Source organism: Apteryx rowi, unplaced genomic scaffold, assembly GCF_003343035.1.
Source record: "Apteryx rowi isolate R43461 unplaced genomic scaffold, aptRow1 scaffold_137, whole genome shotgun sequence".
Classification (NCBI taxonomy): Eukaryota; Metazoa; Chordata; class Aves; order Apterygiformes; family Apterygidae; genus Apteryx; species Apteryx rowi.
Window position 1 is genome coordinate 866,063 of NW_020447608.1, and position 12,062 is coordinate 878,124.

Here is a 12,062-nt window from a genome sequence, read left to right on the forward strand (position 1 = left end):
GCTGCGCGCCCGCGCCCGGCAGCTGGAGCGCGGCGGGGCACCGCGGGGCGCGCAGGCGGCCGCGCCGCCGGCTATGTTTGGAAACTTGAACGCCAGATCGCGCCCTCGCCCTCCTCCCCGGCCCGCGCCGCAGCCTCTCCAAAGCGAAAACGCGGCCAGGAAGCACATGCACAATGTATTTTTTTTCCTGGCTGAGCTTTCTAAGTTCAAATGTCTCGTTTTCAGGATTTTTTAAACCCGCGGATTGTTCCGTTTAGCCTCCCTGACAACTGCGCGGCGTCCTGCCACCGAGGCTTTCGGTGGGATTTCCGTGCGCGCCGGCGGCTGAGGCAAACATGTGGGGGATCCCACGTTAATATCTGATTTCGTGTTTCTCTTTCAGTGATCCCGGTGACAGAATGACACAGTTTCAGTAAGCCCGTGACTACATCAGAAGCTCTTCCACTTTTGATTTGTTTAAATCAGCCATGTTTGCTGAGTGTTTAAGGTTGGGCTGGGAAAGATAGCGCTGTGCGTTGCTCAAGGGTGTAAGGGAGGCCAAGCAGGTGAGTAATCGGTGTGATCTCATCTCACTAATGCAAAGGGACATAGGATTTCCCCAGCGCTGTGAGAATACACGGCTTTTTCTATTTCGCCTTTTAAATAGCTTGCTCACATTTGCATAACAGTGGTAACAGGCAAATTACTCAAAACAGCGCCGGTTCATGCAATTAAGCAGCGAATTCGTTTCACAAGGAGGAAAACAAAATAAGGAAAAGCAAAGCCTCTCTTCTCCCGACCGCAATTCCGAAAGTTGCCCGCTCCCCGCCCGCCTCCGCGGTCACGCTGATGCCCATGCTCGATAGGAGGGGCTATGCACAACCCATTTTTATTCTCACTGCAGTCGGTTTCTGTTTTTGCAAACACCGAAATTGATGTCCACTTCCAAAGAATAATAAACTTTCCCTGCTGGGACTGGATTGCTAGGGGACCTGCAAGGCTGCTCGGCGCGCTGCAGCCAGCATTGCGTCACTCGCACATACTTGGGCTCACGCAGGGTAACTCACTGCCCGGTGAGTCAACTCTCACCGGGGAAAATGTTGTTACACTCGGCGAATGTGCAGGCTCTTCCAGCTGGGCTATGTTGGATAAATTTCTTTCTTTCAGTATTTCTTCGTGATTCCTTTGTTGCTAAAAACACCGAAAAATGTCCATTACCGTTTCCCCCTCTACGCTTTAAAGGGACTTCGGATTTCCATGGCGTGGTGCCACATCTCCCCTATATGCGTACACACACACTCCCTCCAGCGATTTAGCACTGAGTATAGAAGATACCTTGTATTCTGTTAATGACATTTCAAAACTCACATGACTAAACGTTGTTTCCTCAAATAATCCCATTCCTTTCATATCGCCAATGCGTCTCATTTCCATTTTTAGTTGTCTAAAACGTTTTATATGTGTCTAGTTATAATCTATAAAGCTGGCAAACGAATTTGATATGTATGTGATCTGAATTATTTTAAAAGGAAAGCTTAATGAAATGCATACACTGAAGTCACAGAAATGGTAGAAGCAGATAAAATACAGTAAGAAAACCAATTCTGACAAAGTGACTTTTTTTTTATGGAATCTTGCAGAAGCAGGAGGTGGAGATAGAAAAGTCTTTGAAATATCTGAATCTCCTATATGCAAATTGGCTGAAGAAGATGAGCTAAAGTAGACTGTATTTCACACTTATAAATTTCACACCTAAACTGTGGACATTACAGATGCTTCACAGAAGCAAGCTTCTAGTAAGGCAGATGAAAGCTGGTTAAAGTAAAAGTCTTTGCTTCCAGCCATAGTGATTTAATGATGGCTGTAGGATTTCTACATTAATATGACTTCACTTGACTAAACAAGCATGTGTTCGCTCTGATTCATACCAGAAGGTCAGCTCCTCTCCTTTTACTGCCCTGTGTTGATCTTCATATGAGAAGCAGAACTGGGCTCTGGGGAAAGGTCAGCCCCTGCTTAAAAAACTCAGGTTGATAGAGCTGAGGCTTTCCCCTTCATCCTGAGTGTCTGGAAATACAGAACTGCAGAATATCCCGACTGTATTTCAATCCCCGGCTTGTACAAACCCAACAAATGACAAGGCACTCTCTGTGCTTGAACCGCCCCTTACCCTGGCTCCTCGCTCCACTGAATCCTCCTGCAAGAAAGCCCTTTTTTGGTAACGCTCACCTCACAGTAACAGACAGACTTCTTGGCTCACAAGAGCAGTCTTTATAGTGGGTGTAAATAATAATCACCTTAGATATAATCTAGCCTCAGAAAACCATTTACAGGTGCTGTCAACTCCCTTCATAGTTTGTGAATAGAAAAAAAGCAGAGATTAGCATCTGTGACCCGACCAAACTGCCTTTACTTTTACTTGAAGGATACATAGTCGTGGAAATATGTTTGTTTTTCCGTAATGATTAAACCTTGATTTAAACTTTGGTCATGGGCACGTTCTGTACCATTACGCAAGCGGCACTTAAGGATGAAGTGTCAGCATAGCAACGATATGGCTAGCAGCACTGGTGATCTCTGAAAAGCTGATTGATGAAGAGAACTGCAATGTAAATGCAAATAAATGCCACGCTGTGGCACCTTCACAGGGAACGAGTTGTCAGTATCAATCTAATCTGTTAGGGGAAAATAGATTGAACGGTGGCAATGTAACAAAGCTAAAATCTATGGCAGCGCTCTTCCTGCAAGGGTAGCAGTGTGCCTTTCTGCTCACCTTCCGTCTTTCCTGTCCTTTACCATGCGAATGGCAGGGCAGGAGCAATCCAGACCAGTCTTGCGGGATTTATACTAAACATGTCTGGTGTTTATTTAGCTCTGAAATAATCCAGGAATTAAAATTACGTTTGGAGGAGGAAAAGAGGAAGCCCAAACAATGAAACCATTCAGGTGCCTGATCTGTCTAAATGAAAGAAAGAAGCAAGCAAACAAAAAACAACATAAGAAAAAACAGACAGTAGCTTGTTTAATAAGAGGGAGGGGAGTGCAAGGAGGGACCGAGCCGGAGCAGCGAACAATTGATACATACGTATTTCTTTTTGCGCAGAAACGCGAGTCAGCACTTTGGCTGCAACATTAGGGATTCTGCATAGATTGCCCAAAGTTTACGACCTGTCAGCAGTCCCAATGGCCAAGGAATATAATTTTCACTATCTGAGGTAAAATCTACTAACTCCTTCCTTTCAGTGCTAGGATAAATATTACCGTCCAGTAATTCCTTCCCCTTTTTTCCTATTACCCACTTTATTTTAAAGTACCCACACACACGCACACACACACACACACACACATATACATCTGTGTAACATTAAAACAGCAGATGAAGCTGGGGTTTTAAAAAAGGAAACGATGATCGTAAGAAGCGTGGAGTGCATAAATACAAACTGGCCAGCACCTTTCTTAGAGCAACTAGCAGGTATGGCAAGTAGAGGGTGCAAGGCACCATGAAGGAAGAAACGACAAAACCTATGTAATATGTGCCTGACTACAACCCAGGTCAGCTGGGCTTTGTTCCGTGTCATTCTCGTGCATTAGCTTCCAAAATACTGGGATTACTATTGATTTCGATGCAGAAGGACTAGTGTTTATTATTGATCAGCAGTCCAGTGTTAATTATGCGGAATATAGAACAGCCCGAAAGTTTGCACGCAGTAATAATTAGGAGCCCATGATCTCGGCAGTTTGGGAACGAATGGTCTTGCTCTAAATGCTCACAGCCTGGGAATACGTTTAACTCCTTCCTGCTCGCTTTATGAAGTTTTGGCACGTAATCAGCGCAGCAGTCATAGCAGATAGTTCTTCTAGAGGCGCTCACCTGCAGAAAGGGCTCTTTCCTCAGTGGTGAAAACAGCAAGCTACAGCTGGAAAAAAATACAGGAACCAAAAAAGAAGAGCACTCTCGAGAGTGTGATTTACATGGATTTACCTCGGTACAGCAAATAAAATAAAATCCGTCACAATCAAATTACTGGCTTCAAAACAATGCAGAGATTAGCAACGAACAGAGCACTTGGTGGTAAAGGGAATGTATTCATGAAATCAAAACACAAACACTTCAGGAAGGAGGTGCAGAATTTTGTCAAATTAAAAGTTAAACAGCATTGTCTTGTACTAGGAGCTGCCAGGAAGTGTCAAAACACTTAATTACAAAGAATAGGAGTGTAATTAAGTGTTTCTGTTTATCATTTCAGTTCTCTTAACATTATAGTCCTTTTTTTCCCCTAACATTCTTCAGGTATTGAGTCGTGATGACGGGTGAAGAACCTATCGCTTTCCCACCTAGGAATTCTTCCTTCCTTCCCCCCCCCTTTTTTTTTTCTTTCTTTAACCTGTAGCACTGACACATTTCTTAACTGACGTTTCCCTGTCCTGTTCTCTGTTTTTACTGTCCGCATCTCTCCTTTCCACTCCTTTCTGCGCTAGAGCACACAGCACGACCCTCGCCTGCCCCGGGCACGCCGCCGCCGCAGGTCGCCGCGCCCGGGAGCCCGGCTGCCGCGGAGGGTGCCAGGCTCCGAGCCCCGTGCACAGCCCAGACAACTTTGCAGCCTCATGACCACACAGATCTCTCATTTCTGCCCCGGGAAGTTATGGCTTCTCTTTGAGACCCACCCCGAACCGATTTTCGTACAGCTGTCTTTACGGTTTTAAAACTCGTCTGAGAGCCCAGATTTCCGTACGCTAACCTTTGCCAAATCTTACAGTGCAAAATAAGACACCTATGATTAATTCTGCTTGCTCCGCAAGGGACTAAGTGACTGGATAGTACGTTTAATGCTGGATACGCAGAGGCTGGGTCCTCCGCTGTCGTTATTTTTGCTTTATCCCTGGACTGTTTTCGTCTTACATCCTGTGGATGTAGTAAACAATCAACAATAATGAATCAACTGAATCGGTACATTTTTTAAGGCTATTCCCACTGAGAGCCACTTGCACTTTCGTGACAGTTAAGAATCTGCCAAACATTAGCTTAGTTACCAGCAAGACAGGCTCCCCCCTCGCTTCACCCCATACACAGATTGTTTATCAAAACGTGCTGCCAAGAAAAATATCCCTGCTTTTGGCCTCCACCAGTGATTAATAACACTTGAGAACTGAACAAAACTTTACTGTGTTTTCCAAAAAAATGGGGGAGGTGGGAAGGAGGAGGGGGGAAAGCCAAATTAAAAAAAGGAAAAGAAAGAGAGAGAGAGAAAGAAAGAAAGAAAGAGAGAAAGGAAGGAAGAGAGAAAGGAAGGAAGAGAAAGGAAGGAAGGAAGAAGAAAGAGAAAAGAAGAGAAACTGCACTATCTTATTTCAGATGCTCTGACCTCTTTTTCCTCTGTAACTAGGCCATGTGAAAGAATTAAACCACTTTTTCTCCAAGACCACGTTACAAATGCTGATTAATACTGTTACTGAAAGAAGGATGTTATGGACACAGGACGAGGGTGAGAATAGAAGGGAGGGGGAAGGCAGTTCTTTTATTAGGACATATCAAGATGAGCTATGGGGGGAAACAGAGAGGAAAAAAGATCATTTACTTTCTTTTCAAAGACTGTTGGTAAAATTCCTAAGGGAGACTAAGTGCCAAAATTAACTGTCTTGGTGTATTACTTTTAGACACTACTGCTTGGGTGAATTAAGTCAAGTCTTCAAGCAGCAGCCAAAGAGAGCTGCAAGCTGAAAAAGAGGCACTACATATTTCCTTGTTTTGTGGTGAAACTCACAAATTTGTGGAGACTGTCTTTGCTCCAGGGTTTTTTCATCTCTCTCTTTCTCCTTCTGGGCTATTTTTACTATTTTATATTTGGCACTATAAATGTGTTTTGTAATGGGAAGGCAAGGTAAGAAACAAGCAATCTTTTAAGAAAAACAAGAAAGGAAAAGTTAAAAAATGTGTCCATATGTACTTGCATGTATACTGTATCCATTTCTATGTAAACACATGTGTGAGAGTATACATACATATATATCTCTTATATAAGGTATTTTTCATTACTCTGTACTCCAGAAGATATTATTTAGTAAAATATAATAAACAGCTCTTGAACAGTGGGATAGACTAGTGAAAACAGTTTACTGAAATTAATGATGCTGGATTGAACCAAACCTTCCCTTTGGAATTAGTGCCAGACATAGTTTTCCTGAACCCTGTCCAACTGCCTGAACGACAGACAATTTTCATTCTATTTGTGCTAAAGGCTTATGACTAGTGCTGGAAAATGAAGCCCTTGCCCTTGATCTCAGTGCAGATTAAAAAAAAAAAAGCAGAACTGTGCCAATTTGTTTCCTCTGCCAGTAGAAGCCCTTGTGCTTTGGGTAATGCAAAACAATAAAAAGTTCACATGAAAACTCTCCATTGAAAGGAAACCCACCAAGAGCCATGCATCTCTGCTACATTTATCAGCCAGTTTCCGAGATTTTCACAATGTCAGCAAAATGCAGAGGGTAAGGGCAGAAAATATTTATCAGTCAGCAATATCTACTCCTTTTTCTACTTCATGTCTTGCTGTTATGTATGATGATGATTGCTAAAAAAAATGCTTCACTGTAAATTACCACACTTTCTTTTCTGCTAACACTGATCTCCCTACTCTTGTACTGCATGCAAAATTTGGGTTGTGCAGCCCCTGTTGTCAGAGCTGATTCTATTTCTGAAGGATGAAATACACATTTGACACACACACGCAGAGTTATAAACAGTGGCTATACTGTACTGCTGTCAGCCAACTAATCTGTGATTGCTTTTTCCTAGATTATTAATAAAATTAGAATCCCAAGCAGAAGGCGTTTGCTTTCATTGTACAGTCTGCACTTGTGACATGGTACATGTGGAAAATTTTGAGTGCACTGCAGTGAATGGTCTGGGGGTTAGTTTTTAGCTTCCGCTAAGTACCTGGCAGGCTGCCATAGCTGAAGGATTCTGGGAACTGAAAGGCTCCCAAGTACAAACTGCCAGCATTAAGCAGTCCTGACAGCTCTGCTCCTTCCACACTTGGCAGCAGTTCAAAGTGCTCTTTCATTTGAAAGGCTGGAAGGCTGCCATGTGCAATGCAGATTTGCTGTGCCTGCTCTCATAAGGAACTGATAAATGCCGTTGCTGTTGCCATGGGGACAGGAGGCTATCAGAATGGCCTTGTGATCTGCAGCCTCTCAGCTCTGCAGGGTGGGTTTTTTTTCTTTTTTTTCCCCTGAGATGGTGAAATAAATGTTCTAGAAAAGGTTAACTCTTGAAGGACAGGAAGCGCTGGTTTGAAAAGACAGGGCGAGGCTCCGTGCATGGCTCCTCCAAAGTGCTGGGAACAAGATTAACACATACCTGCCAACTGTTCCTATTTGGGAAGCACTGGCCTTGGGAATTTTTTTTAACACCAGGAGGGAGGCAGACAGGCRGGCAGGGAGGAGGAAGAGGAGGAGGAGGAGGGGGAAAGACCTTCTCCCCACTCCGTCCCTTCAGAATTCTCTTCCAGTTCAGGATCTCCCAACATCATTAAACGGCCGCCCCCTTTCTTCCCCTCAGTATCCCCACGTATAGTTTTCAGATGTTGGTGGAAAAGAATTAATTTACCACTGGATCTTGTAACATGCCAAATGCCTTTAACTCTCATTAACATCACTGGACAGCTAGCAGGATTAGACCCATTATGTGGACTCCATGTGTGGTTAATGTGGGTAAAAAGAATGAACAATGTGATATAAAACTGCATGTTTAAAAGAGATCTTGGTGACAATGCGAGTCCTGAGAGTKAATCTCTGCTCGTCCTTGTTCCCAAGATTAAAATAAACACAGCCGTGAGTGATGCACAGTTTGAGTGTGTGTATAAATGAGTGTGCATATCTACTTCTGAAGACACAGATAAAGATACAGGTGGCAAATATTTTAGCCAGATTTTACACCTATTTTACTACGCATTCTTTTTTACAAGCTATTTTTTTTCTGTTTCTGCTACAACAATAAATTTGGGTTCCCTAAAGACATCTTGCTGCAGTTCAGCAACCTGAATTCTGTTCAAACAAGGCAAAGCCTGAGCATGACATCATAGCGGGAACAATAGGCTGGATCGTTCCTCTCCCAGACCCCGCCGTAACTCTGGTGCACCATTTAGAAAGATCAATATGAGAATATAGCTGTGGTTACAGAGCATATATAAAAGCAACATGCATGCATATAGTGGCATAAAACAAGAAAGATCAAACATGGGGAATTTTGTTTAAAGACTGGAATGTTATCAGTTTTGAGGGCTTTGCTTAAAACTGAGGAAAAAATCAACAACCCCCCAAATGAACAAATTTCCCCTCCCCATCCTTCTCTAAGTATGGGTTTCTGCCCTTGAAAAACCATATACTTTTATCCTTCCAATATMTGAGAATTGTATTATATGAAATAGCATGTTAAAACTGAAAAGACAGAAGGAAGTGAATCTCTGCCCCACAAGCTTTCAACCCAAATTTGACAGATAAGCTGGTTAACCAGTTGATGGTAATCTGTAGCTTTTTCAAATAAGTACCATCAATCTTACTTATTTTAGTTTCACTTCACTTTAGTTTCACTTATTATTTAGTGGATTCATTGTTTAAAAGCTTTTTGCATGAGAATCTATCAAGCTAAGGTTTGAATGAAGAAAGTGATCTTTTGAAAAACATACAAGGGAGATTGTTTCAGAAATAACACAAATACACATATACATGCACACACATACACCATTTTACCTTTTATGAATTCAATTTTAGCTGCTATTTTCAAACASATGAAGGCATCTGTGATTCTGAGTTTCATATCTGACATTTAATTCTGCTGGTTAAAACAATATGCATATGTAAATCTAGATGAAAGCTACTTGTATATATTTGCAAGGCAATTTCATAATTGCAAACAAGGCTGTATTTCACAAGCCTTTGCACCAGACCGAGCTAGKCCAAAGGAAATATTTCTTTCTGACTGCTTAGGTTTTTTTTTCTTTAATAAATAAATATGAAGTTAACTGTAATTCTACTGTAATTTCTTTACCTGATTCTCTCTGGGTTCTTGCCTACGGTTGTCATGGTAATTTGATAATTCTGGCTTGCTCTCTACACATTCTGTTTGTCTCACTGGATTTCCTGATTATTCAGAAAACTCTTTTTAAAAAACACTCCAGTCTCTGCCTCTCTGCCCCCATTCCAGGCTCAATCCTGCTTCTTCATTCCTCTAGCATAGAGGAATGTGTATTACTTTGTTACAAATCTGCTATGGTGAACCTGTTTGCTCCACTTACCTGAAAATGGAGATAATGAGATAAACATACATAGTAGAACACTTCTTACATTTTCTTTCTTTCATAGTCTGTGACAGGGTATAGAGACGAAGTGTGGAAAGATAACTGTGTATAGATTTCTTCTAAGGTTCTTGGATCTTAATCTTATAGATATTATTTAGGGTTTAACTGCTGAAATTCTGACAGCAGAAACATGTATTTAACTGTTACTCTTTCAAACATGACAGATACATTTGTACCTAGAGTGAGAGAGTTAGAATATATTCTTGCAATATGACGGAGTAGAAGCTGTATTTTTATTCAGGGGTTCAGGTGACAATTTATGCCAGGAGAAACAAATTGATCATGCTGTGAACACAGTGGTGAAACCCAAGAAAAATGGACACTGCTAAGTAAAATTTAGCTTGGGTGTGTAGTTACAAAAGCTTTATGTCATTAAATATTTGTGCATCCTTTGAAAGTACTCAGTGTTACATTGTGTATACATACTCTACATAAATATGTATAGATATATATATAAAAGTAGATAAACCTGCTTTATTTTTTGGCAATTGTTCTCTCACAGCCACTACACGGGGATAAAAGTACAGAGCTACCATATGTACCTATGACTACTCTGAACAATTTGCCTGAATATTCCATCCCACRTTCTTTCCTTTGTCTAGTCCTTGTACGTTTAGCCTATCTGCTCCTCAAGAAAGGGTACGTATTTCACTGTGCTAGTCCGTGCCTCACACAACTAAGCCCTGACACCATTAGGATCTCAAAGAATTATTTCAAGGCAAATAATTCACCACTCAAAACTGAAACTATTGTCCAATTTATTACAATTTAGAGCCAATAATTTCCAACATGCACTGTTTTTCTGAAAGTCTCTGTATCACAGGAATCTACAAATTCTACTGTCTCTTCCTTGGTCTCTATTGCTTTACCCTTCCTTCTCTTTTTTCATTGGAAGGCACATYTGGGATTTCTTTCTAAGTCATTTTGATGCAATCATGCTGTTGGAATCTGTTAAGCTCTGTGCGCATTCCAAGCGTGACAGCCTTCTCTGCACCAGCCTATTGTCACAACGTAGGATATCTGTGATATCATCTGACAGCTCGTGACATCACCTGCRAACCACAAGAGCAGCAAAGGTTGCTGTTCCTTAGTCACTGAGGATTTAAAAGGTCTCATAGCTAGCATTCGGCAAATGACTGCAATGTTTCTACTTGATTTTAACCGTGAAAGTGCAGCTAAAATAACCCTTTGTATATAGAAAAAAGGAGCTATAAATCTAGTTGGAAACTTTTCAGCCATCAAATCTTACTTTCTTCCTACTTCAATTTTCAAATTTCCATTTTCAGTAAAATAAAAATGACAAATTTTATCCAGTTCCAAGGTAATGTAATAAATCAGTAATGAACACATTTTCTGTTATGCGCTAAAAAACACCTATCTTCCATCACTACTCAGAAGAAGAAAAGGTTTCAGTAAATCACATTTGGAACATCGAATAATAAAAATGTTCTTAAATTGACATTAAACTCCTATTTTTCACGTGTTTCTACAAAGCAGACACTGCAGAACCCCAGTAGACCCTATGCTTCATAACTAGCACAAAAATGATGGTCTCTGTCTCCTCAAAAAGAGATTGAACAGTGGAGTACTATATCTATATTTCATTCTGTTAACATCTAATTATTTTTACAAAATATATGCAATTACATTTATTATTTCATTATGAGTGATCACAAATAATTACAAAGAAATTATAGTCTGGAAAGCAACCTACATGTCGATGCTTTTTTTCTTAAAATTTTGTTTGTTTACATACCTGCTAATTGATAAAATTCAGTAATTTGTAGGGATCCTACTGTTATTAGTGTAAATTAGCAAAGTCTTGCCACACAAATTACCAAAGCTTTGCCATGCAAATATAATAGGCTCAGCTATTCCTTTTAAAAGTCAGTGTGCTCTAGTCCATTTTTTATTACTGTTATCTTTAGTTCTGTGAAACCTTGGAACATTTCCCAGTCTGGATCTATAGAATGTTTCCCAGGAAAATGTATAAAGAGTCTGTGTTCTGATTTACTCTGTGCTGGCACTGCCTGTGTGCTTTTGGTGAGCTCCGTCTTTGAAGACCTAGCCCATGTATGGAGTCCAGTCAGGCTGAAAAATTTAGCAGTTGAGACATTTTACAATCCAAAATCTCTTTTAAACAAAGGTGTGGTTTAGCAGGACTGGCTGCTTCTGACCTCTCTCAGTCTCTTATTATTGCAGCTGCTATGATGTAAGGCTGAGTACGGTAGAGCTAAAGTATCGGAGGCTCACAGAGAAATGCTGAGAACAGCTGTTTTACTGTAAACATTAACAAGGGTTTGACTTCATTTGCAAGCTGGGAGCATTCACAGCTTTTGCACAAATAATACTTCAGGAATTTGATCTAGATGTTCACAGTACAAAGAAAAAAAAAGATCCCTTCTATACATTACTGCAGCTTTGAATGAAGCAAATTCTCTGCACAGACATGCGTATACGTATTAAAAACAGGCAATTTTTCTCCAGTGCATTAATACACAGCTTCACACAGATGATACAGATGCACACACATAGGAAAAGAAGAAGCAATATTTATCTGCTTTAGTTATTTCTAAATTTCACATCACATTGGTATCTAAGTGCCAATTAGATACTAAAAATATTCGGTTGTAGCAGACACTGATGTCTGCTGATTATTGCAGAGCTACAATCAGGATCATATCCAAGAGGGCAGAGAGGGATTGTGAATGCTCTCCCTCTAGCTTG